This window comes from Heterodontus francisci, chromosome 27 (genome assembly GCF_036365525.1).
Source record: "Heterodontus francisci isolate sHetFra1 chromosome 27, sHetFra1.hap1, whole genome shotgun sequence".
NCBI classification, from domain to species: Eukaryota; Metazoa; Chordata; class Chondrichthyes; order Heterodontiformes; family Heterodontidae; genus Heterodontus; species Heterodontus francisci.
The window spans coordinates 21,939,944-21,950,772 of NC_090397.1; the positions used below are offsets into that span (position 1 = coordinate 21,939,944).

Below are 10,829 nucleotides of genomic sequence, written 5' to 3' on the forward strand. Positions count from 1 at the left end.
AGGATTTTTCTTCCCCTTTCCCGAGCTTAACATTTGTTTTCAATCATTCAGAAATAAACTGTACTTCTAGTGAGTAATTTACCCTCGAGTCTCCGTCCTAACAGCTATTTGTGGTAAAGCGTAATATTCTAACAGCCCTCTTTAAAAAAAATTATCTTAATTACCCTTTGTTCTTGAGATAATCCTCAATCGGTGCTCCTTTGGTACTGATTTGCCAATCAGTGGAAACAATCTTTCACTATTTACCCTTTTGAAAACCTCTCAATTTGAAAAGCCCCTTATTAAATCCCACTTATCCTTCTCTGTTCCATAATCTTTCATTCGCGATTTCTTTTTTAGGAATATTTACTGTGCTCTTTCCATGGTCCAAATTTGTTTTCTGCAATCACAGAACGCAAAGGAAAAAATAAAAGCCAACAGAAATTATAGTGGTGACTGACTCACAGCCAATATATCATTTACTGCTTGGAGTCTCCTTATTTGTGAATACAATTTCAAAAAATGCACAGCCTAAAATACTGTGATTGTAGAACTGGTTAAGTTAATTAACGGAGCATGTGGCGGATCTAATTACAACTACTTACCTCAAACAGCTACAAAACTACCTATTGCTTTACATTGTGCCTGTGTTCGCTGCTAACAAGTACATTAAGAAAGTACTTTTGCTCAGATTTCTCCATTTTAATAATTCCAAAGAAATTCTGTTTCTGCCTTGTTTAGTATTCCAGAAAGTTGGTAGATTTTCATTGAATCTGAAGTCCTTTGAGTACTGAAATGACCTAAACTCAACCAGTATGTTTGGATTCTTTCCGAGTTGGCTAAGATTTGCCTTAATCATTAATTGCCTTCCTGAATTAATTTGGAGTCGGGAGCTCACTGAAAAAAACGGGCATGTAGGCTTCACTGCATCGCTCCAAAACATGAGCTTCCTCTTCTCCAACTTTTACCCTTCTCGCGGAGACGGGTTTCCAGGTTTTCTAACTTATGCTATGTTAGCAACACTGCTTTGTGTTAGCAACAGCATATGCTGGGCACATGAGTTTGAAACTGCAAGCAACACAGTGTTTCCTGATAAAAATCGGCAACTGATTTGTTTATAGAATAATAAAAAAGGTCATTTGGCCCACCAAGTCCATTCCTTCCACAGACCACCCTGTTATAGACTATTGACAACCTGTAGATTCTGCTGCTTAAAGGTTCCACGTAAACATCTCCTAGTCCTCAACAAGAAAATCACCAGAATATGCTTCCCTTCCCGTACTCACTCCTCATTCTCCTGGATCCTGTTAACCATTCTACCCCACGGAATATTGGATCATCTGAGTACAGGTCCAGTGTTAGTGCAAAATAAATTCTACTTCACACTGACGTTAATCCTGAGGTGTAAATCGATAGTCAGTGTCTCGCATCACAGAAAGATAAATCCAATGTTAAACCTGGTTTAGAAAGTTATGGGGAAAGGGGTCTGTTACAGCTCCTGAGCACTTTATAAACTTATAACAGCCCACTTTAATCAAATAAAGAGCAGAGATTCTCCCCTCCCCAAACATTTCTATTTCTAATTGCGTTCTACAAACCTTTAATCTGCTCCTATTCGTGTAAACATCGATTCTATCGCAACCGTATATTTATCCAGCTGCTTCTTAACGAAGGAGCCAATTGCCAGATGCTTCAGCTAAAAAAAAAAGGAAACTATTGAATAGACTGGGCTAGATTTTTCAACTATTGGCTGTTAATGATTGATTAATCTAGTGATGTATTTTAGAGGTTGCGACATTTCCAGAACAGTAGAGTTGAGTTGCAGAAAGGCCCCAGTATTTAGTTACTCGAGTGTTACAGATGTTATTCTGCAGCTCATCTATGGAACTGCACACTGGAGCTATAATGTTAATTTTATTCTCTGAGGCTGGTTGTTGACATAGTATTACACAGAAACAGGCCATTCTGCCCAACCAGTCCATGCCAGCTTTTATGCTCCACTCAAGCTTCCTCCCATTTTTGCTCATCTAAATCTAGCATCGTAGCACTTTATTCCATCCTCCCTCATATGCTTGCTTAGCTTCCCCTTAAATGCATCTATACTATTCACTTTAAAACTCCCTGTGGTAGCAAGTTCCACATTCTCACCACTCTTAGGATAAAGAAGTTTCTTCAGAATTCCCTATTGGATTTCTTGGTGACTATTTTATATTGATGGCCTCTAGTTGTGCTCTTCCACAAATGGAAATATTCTCTCTCTATCCAATCTATCAAAACCTTTTTAAAAAAAATCTTAGAGGTCTTTAAAATGATAAAAGGTTTTGAAATATATACGTTTATACATTTTTCTTTTAACTGAAGTGTTCTTTGACAGTTCTGCACTACCTTGTTTATCAGTGCTCTGCAACCTACTTAATTTGTATTCATTTATTGGCAGAACACTCGAGCTATAAATTGCACATTGGATCAGAAATAGTTTTACTAATAAAAAACATGACAATTGTTTTTCCGAGTTACTCCAATTTTTTTTTAAATGAAGCGATTCATTTTGGCTGTGAGTTTTTCAGCTTGTGTGCATAAATAGAGGAAGATTTTCACTATGGCCCTGTCAGCTACAGACTGGTGTTTAATAGAAATCTCAATTTAATCCTGTGACTTGGGATTGTAACTTCCAGTTTGGGACTTAAGAATTCAACTGTTGCAGCTACAAGGCTAGCTACTGTTCATTTAAACAAATGACATTCCTATGTATGATTTCAGTAAAATGGTAACCACATGAGGTAAAAATGCTAATGGAACTAAGTCACATGCGAAGTTGGACAATGTACAAACACCATTTCAAGTCCCACTGCAGGACTTGAGCACAAAATCTAGGCTGGCATTCCAGATCAGTACTGAGGTAGTTCTGCACTGTCAGAGGTGTTGCCTTTCAGATGAGATGTTAAGCCAAGGTCGCTTTTGCCCTCTCGGGTGGATGTAAAATGTCCCATGGCACTATGTCGAAGAAGATTAGGAGAGTTATCCCTGGTGGCCTTTCCAATTTTTATCTCTCAATCAATATCACACAAACAGATTATCTGGTTCTTATAACATTGCTGTTTGTGGGAGCTTGCTGTGCGCAAATTGGCTGCCACATTTCCTACATTACAACAGTGACAACACTTCAAAAGTACTTCATTGGCTGTTAAGCACTTTGGGACATCCTGTGAACATGAAAGGTGCTATATAAATGCAAGTCTTTGTTATAAATGGTGTGAGAAGCCACAGACAGCATCTTTGTGTCTTCACATTTTGCCTTTTTATAAGAACATCACTTAGTTGCATTACAACACTGTTTCAAAGCAATTTTAAAAATCATAATACTGTTCTAATTGGTGCACGAGTTTTGAATTCCTGTGGAGTAGTTTGGCCTTTGGAACAGTAGGTTGTTTTTTTTGCATCACTCACAGTTGGGGAGGACACTTAGAACTGGCTCTTCTTCAAGAGGCTCATTCTTTTACTGAATCAGTAAAATGAAAATACAGTTGACTTCTGGTATCATTTAATTTGGAAGATGGGATTTAAAAGTTTTTGAAGAAAAATTACAAGTAAAGAAGTTAAAGCAGACTGCCCAAGAAGTATATAAAAATGATTATCTTCCCATTGAAGACAATGCAAGGGACTTTAACAGATGACTTGAAGTAAAACAGCAGAATCAAGATTCTGTTTGTAGATAACAATACCATGATTGACCTAGACCTTCATTATTGCACTGTAACACAATGGTCATCTCCAATATGTTGATGGTGAAGGCTAATGCCATTGAATGTTGGGGTGAAGTAGTCAGAATTACTCTTGGAGGTGGTCATTGCCTGGCACTTGTGTGGTGTGAATGTTACTTGCCATTTACCAGACAGCTTCATTAGCTGAAGAATTTTGAATGGAACAGAACAATCATCAGAAAACATCCCAATTTCTGACCTTATGATGCAGGAAGATTATTGACAAAGCAGCTGAAGATGGTTGGGCCTAGGATGCTATCCAGAGGAACTCCTGCAGTGATATCCTGGGGCTGAGAAGAATGGCCTGTAACAACCACAACCATCTTCCTTTGTTCTAGGTATGACTCCAGCTGGTGAAGATTGCAACTTTTAAAGAGAAATGTGTATAGCATGTGTAGTACATATCAGTCCCATTTTTTCTGGGCTATGAGAGGCCTAACCGGTGATCCTTAAAGGAACCTCTAGAGGCCTCTCTCAAATGGTATATTTCTTAGTGTTTTTAAGGTTTATGTGGGATCAGAATGAGTAGAAGTGGTCCTCTGGTTCCCACAAAGCATGTCCAGCCTGCTGCTGACCCATTCCTGCCAGCATCCACCTTAATTACTCCCAACAGGCCTTACGTGACATAATGTGTTAGCTGCGCAATTCCCCACTTCACCGGACAGACAAGCTGCAGTAAAAGTGTTAATGAGGCCCAAGCCTGAAGGTTATTCAGGGCCTCCTGCCTGATGCCACTGGCGTCTGATCCTAAAGCCTCCCGCATTGTCAAGTGTAATCAATACGTATACTTTCATTGGCAGCTCCTTCAGAGAGCAATTTGGGTTTGAAAATCCCAAATAATATGACCAAGGCTTTTGTCTGGTGTATCACCACCTTAGAATCCGGTTTTATTAATATGAATTTTGGGTATACGAAATGCTAAACCAAACCCCAAGTCTAAATTTACCTAACTGAATATCTCTACTGGTTAAGGATAAGGTAACACAGAGCATTGTCAGTGAATTAGCAGTAATTTTGTCTCTGAATTGGAAGATTAAGGATTCAAGTCTTACACCAGGATGTGAGCACTTAGTTTAGGCTGACACTTCAGTGTAATGTACTGTATTGTTCTTCAGATGAGTTTTGAAACCGGGAATCTGTCTGCATGTTCCTCTCATTTAACTGGGTGTTTAAAGTCTTCTGGCCATTGTTCCTGTCAGTCACTGCTTCTATATCTCATTGCTGTTTGTTGGATTTTGCTGTCTGCCCCACTTACCTCAGCAAAAAGACTGATTTTCAAGAGTGATTCATTGTATATGATGTGTTTTGAAAGATGGTGATGAGACACTATGCATTACTTTCATTAATTGCATAGCCATTTAAGGCACTTACTGCCAGTATGAATCTGTCCATTATGGCCAAGTGGTAAGGGGTATGAGTGGTTCCCAGTGTTCAACCTGCAACTGGCCGCAGCAAGTGTTTTTGTTACTAGGATTTTAACTATTTGTGTTTTATTTGTCAAATAAGCAGACAGCGATAGGTTTTCTTGTAGGTTTAAAACAGAACATTAACTATTTATTGAGCAAAATTTATTCCCAAAATTATTGCAATTACACCCACACATGCATTCGCTCGCACATACACACACACAAGAAAAGACAGATAGAGAGGAAAAGGGGTAACTGGTATGAAGTGAGGTAGGTTTTTGGGGTTCATGGTAAACCTGTTGAATCTTCTCTAAGGCCAATGTCTCTTTTAAAGTTGCAGGCCTGGGTTTTGTAGATTTTGCTGGTAGCTGAGTCTTCAATCTGGAGATGGGGGATCACTGTCAGTTCGCTGCTGCATATGTTGAAGTGTAAAACTCACAGCAGGCACCTTCTTTGGCCTTGGCTGGACAGGCTTTTAGGGATGTTGTTCTTAATCTCTCTCCAAAGAGCTACTTTTTAAGGTCAAACATTCCTCACATGTTGCCTCTGCTGGGAGATGCAAATCTCCTTCCTTGTGGTGACCAATAATGGCCCAGGATGTGGCTACCTCACAGCTTCTTTGTTTCAGAAGAACCCATTCAATTCAAAATGTATCTTGATGGGTTGAAGATGGGTGTACTTGACACCTCTTAGCTTGGAATGTATCATTTTGTCCTTAACAGACAGTAAGACAGTTTGAATATACAGGACAGGGTTGTTTGACCTTCAGCAGCCACTTTGCACCAAATTTTTTAAAGGAAAAGTCAATTTTTATTTTACTTCAGTTTGGGTTCTGTATTTCAATCACTGCATGTCATGTGATCATGACACCATCTTTCCTATAGTCCCAGATTGAGATTATAATGCCAATTTGTTAGCATCTTTTCCTGTGGACTAACATTTACTGCAAAATGTATTGAGCCTGATGTCAGTATTTATGATCCTTAGATCTGAGAAATGAAGAGACTGTTTTACCATATGTGTGGGCAGAACTCAAGTCCAAAAGATTAAATAAATTTGTGCCAAACCACAGTGTCCAGCCATGTAGAGAGAGGGAAAAAAATATGACCAGAGATAACTAGTCTTGAATATAATGCCAGCTTGATCTTTAAGGAGCACAAAGGCAATTCAAATTGCTTTGTCATGAGAACAGTTGGGATAGTTTTAATTATTAGCCTGCAAGGCAGGGCAGCCAGGATATTTGAAGCTGAATCTGAGCTCTAAACTGAAGGCAGCAGAAGATGTGAGGGTGAAAGGAAATCATCTTTAGACAGAAAGATACGGCATCAAACCAAACCACATCGCATGAGGAACTGCAGAAAAGAAAGGAAATACAACAAGAAAGTCCAAAATATTTAATGTAACTAAACCAAATTCTTCCAAAACATCAGCAATAAACCATAAATCTACAAAGAGAAATGTTTGGATAGCATTATTGTATCTTTGGGAACAGAACAGAGCTAATTAACAAAGCCTACATTTTGATACTCCCATCTTCATAATGGGCTGTGTTTCTTAGTAAGTGCCCTGCTTCAATTTGAAGTCATTCCATTATTAAGTAAAACACGACTCATAATCATAGATTTCTCCATTGCCACATTTGCTGCTTAATGTAGCAACTCCAAATGAAAAGCTAAAAGCTGTTAGGTCACCTCTGAAAGGATTGAACAACAGAATGTTGATGGGCCTAGAAATTATTCTGGGTCCACTTTTAGGCCCAGACTTGATGCTACGTGATCAGCACTTACCTGAACCAAAAGGGCTGAGGACTGATGAGAATTCTTCCTCAGGTTTTATCAAAATACTTGGTGTGAGCTGCCATTGCTGGTCTCATGTTCACTGGAAGGTGGCCCGAGGAAAGATATCAATGTCAGGCTGTTTGCCCCATCAGTAGTGGGTTAGTCCTGAGAGGGGGATTGGAGTGGGATATGGGGTGGCTTCTGCTCCTAATGGCTCCACAGGAAGGATTTATTTAAATTATTTTTTTCGGGTAGCCATGGGGGCCATTGAAGAATCCATTATGGCTGTTTTATGAAAAGGGAGTTGGCTCCTAACTTAAATATTTAACTCTTCTTTTAAGCATCCACCTGGGATGCCAAGAAAGGTGAGCCTTTAGCAGTGGCACAGGCCATCCCACTGCTAAATTGGTATTGTCATCAAAATCCTATATGCCAAAGGGGAAATATTAATTTCATCGTTTGGAACCTTACTTTTAATGAAAAAATCTTACAAGTAACATTTTTTAAAAACTGGCAGCTAAATTGGCCACTGCAATTTACATTTCAGACATCAAAAGATCAAATTGGAGATGACAAGTCTCATCCAGCTTAGCCAGAACAATGGGGTGTGCTCAGTGATAAATTACCTAGAATGGCCTTATCAGCACAGTGGTCAAAACCATCTACAGCCATCTACACCCATTGACTTTGAAAGAGCCAAACCCCTCCAAGTGCAACTGGACATCTTGAGGCATGTCGTACCTTGAATCTCAGAGAAGATTGGCACAGTGGCGCAGTGGTTAGCATTGCAGCCTCACAGCTCCAGCGACCCGGGTTCAATTCTGGGTACTGCCTGTGTGGAGTTTGCAAGTTCTCCCTGTGTCTGCGTGGGTTTTCGCAGGGTGCTCCAGTTTCCTCCCACCACCAAAAGACTTGCAGGTTGATAGGTAAATTGGCCCCCTAATATAGGTAGGTGGTAGGAGAATATATAGGGACAGGTGGGGATGTGGTAGGAATATGGGATTAGTATAAATGGGTGGTTGATGGTCAGCACAGACTAGGTGGGCCGAAGGGCCTTTTTCAGTGCTGTATCTCTAAATAAAAAATAAAAAAATTTAAAAATCTCATTAAAAAATTAAGGGGCTTGATAGAGCCATGTAACTGCCTGCCCAGCTCTGGAAAACTGTAAGCTTTGTCACACAAAAAGCAGAGGGCAGTAACTGAAAAGTCATCATTGAAGCAGGTCTCTCTCCCTCTCTCTCCCCCCAGCAAGTATCAAGAAAAGATCCGGCTGTGACTGAGAACCCCCTCAAGCCTACAAACCGCCACAGCCAGCAACCAGGGGATGAGAATCAACCCCTTCTTCTACCTTCAGGAGCCCTGAGCAAAGCAAGCCCACCAGCATGCACGTGACCCAGCGAGGATTTCAGGAATACAACTTCAGCTGAGGACTATTGAACTTACAAGTTGTATTTAAATTCCATTTATTCTGGACTTTAATCCAACCACCAAATCTGTTTTCCCTCTGTATTCTATTTGTGTATGTGTGAGACTCTCATGTGAATGTGTGCGTGAATGTGTAACGTATTTTTAACCAGGTTAGAGTGTAAAGAATAATAAACTTACATCTTTCTTGGTTGAACTCAAGAAAACCTGTCTGATTGGTTCTTTTGCAGTTACTTTAGAGGAACGGTAGCAGGCGCTCACTGAGGTGGTAAGTTCAACCTCTGTCTAAAAAAAACGATAAACCCTGTTGCAGTCAAACGAGAGAAGGGGCGAAAGGGAAGCCTGAGACCCTCTCCTCACCTGGCCGTAACAGTTTGCTTCGGGTCTATTTTACAACTGAAAAACTGGCACAACACGGACCAAGTTCTAACTCATGATGTGTTAAAGTTAGGCATTGTATTTGAAAAAGTTACCCAAGCAAATTTTTTCCCAGGATTTAGAAACCTTTACAACAGGAACTTGTATCACAAGCTGAGACTGAAGGTGAGCAGGACTGAATTGCAGTAAAAGTAATGGACAGAAAATCATGACGGCTGCGAATCAGGTGAACTGACCTCCCATCTGAGTTCACAATATATGCTTCCCATCGCAGATTTGTACATGTTTTGTAAGGTGGACCATTCATGTCATTACTTATGTCAGGAATATAGTTTGGGTATCCCTTCCTACAATTTGCTTAGAAGATATGAACTAACTAGGACTGAACATATTATACAGTTCACACATCAACAGCATTTACTAATAATTCCATTGCAGCCTTTTATTTGCACAAGGTTTTGCTGAAACATACGCTTGCTGATAGATTTGACTGATCATCATTGCTGGTGTTGCAATGTGTCAAACTTTTGAAAGGCAAAATAAAATCTGCTTATGTCCTAGTAAAATTCAAACTTGTTTAGGGGAAAACTGTGTCACATAGCAATTTCCTTTTGTATTTACATCTTGTAAATAATGTTCCTTTGCTGGATGGAAAACAACAAAGTGAGATTAAATTTCAACCTCAAATTTGCAACAAAAAAATCAGCTCATGCCTCAAAACCTTCTCTAGTGATAGAAGTATTTTATATTGCATACAATTTTGTATTTCAACTCTTCCTCTTTTAATCAACATATTTGTACAAATTTCCATTCCCCAAGTTTTCCTATCTGTATGTTTTCTTCCATGGTGGGAGATTCCAGCTGTGTTTTACTACCAGTGGTTACAGGAAGACTGGGTAGTTCAAAGGTCAGACCTGATGCTCTCTGCAGCTGTTGCTGTCTCGAGATGTGGCTCCCACTGAGGTATTCCAGTGAAAATGTGCATAGGCCTCCAGTCGATGTAAACCAGCTATTGTGGTTCCACCAATAAATCTGCCCAGTTCACTTTAGCCGGAAAGTTAAATTACTCTGCGGCAGCAGCAGCTTCAGGGGTGGTTGATGAATGGAAATGGGAAGGTGGCCAAATTCAATATTAGCAACCTCATGGCATGTGGAGGAAAAAGAATTTAATGTTCAGCCAACCTATGCTTCACTCAGAGTAGCACCAAGTGCCTGTAGCGGCTGTGCTGTATCTCAGCGTTGGCTTGTTTGTCCAAACTTAGTATCCCACAAGACTCAAACTTGGTATAAACAAGTGATTCAAAACAAATGAAAAAGGTAAAAGTCAACATACTGAAGATAGCAAAAGCGGATGTTGAAAATCTGAACTAAAAACAGAAAATGCTGGAGACACTTGGCAAGGAGTAAAGGTCGCACCTTGTCCTCTGAAATTGGTCGTGTTATTTTGCAGAAATAATAGATTAAAATATAAACCCATACATACAAACAGTATTTATATTTGATTCTCTGGATGCCCTCATAAGTATAAATATTTATAATTTGTGTGCTGACTGTCCTTTTTTAAAAATACTTATTTTCCCTTTTTGGTTTTCTCCTCTCCTCTTGAAGGCATTGACTCCTGTCGGAGGACAGTTTTCGGGGAAAACACCATCTTCCAGTACAACAGAGTGGCCATTCTCCATGTACAAGTGCCAATGGCTGATTTGACAGGGGGTTGAGGCTCAGTCCAATTCTGTTCTCGCCCTAAGTGCAAATGTACACTTTCCAGCAAAGCTCTTCTGATAGCAATAAGGAACAGAAGTCCTGGCTGACCTTTGCCCTCTGTATAAATCAGGTTGATTAAGATCCCCTCACTCAGCAGAGATCTGGGACTAAACTTGTGTACATGGAAGTTGATGTGTAAAGGTTCATTTTCTGATTGCACACTCCTGGGCTGGATTTTATGGGCCCCCCAAGGCAGGGTCGGAGGCAGGGGGGGCCCCAAAGAATCGCGACGGGTAGTGGGGGGCAGAGGACCTGTCGCCAAGCGATTTTGCCAGGGGCAGGATAGGACCACAAAGGCCTTCCCTCCCAGAGGCCAATTGAGGCTTTTAAGTGGCCTA

The 10,829-nt window shown here is 40.2% G+C and overlaps 1 long non-coding RNA gene across 3 annotated transcripts in view; it reads right to left on the reverse strand.

Moving 5' to 3' along the window:
• Nucleotides 1–1,669, reverse strand: part of LOC137384980 (uncharacterized) — an 88,394-nt gene extending 86,725 nt beyond the window's left edge. For all 3 annotated transcript variants that reach the window (XR_010977708.1, XR_010977709.1, XR_010977707.1), the window contains exon 1: nt 1,578–1,669. This is a non-coding gene — a long non-coding RNA (uncharacterized lncRNA). The remainder of the gene's footprint in view (nt 1–1,577) is intronic.
• Nucleotides 1,670–10,829: the final 9,160 nt, after the last annotated feature.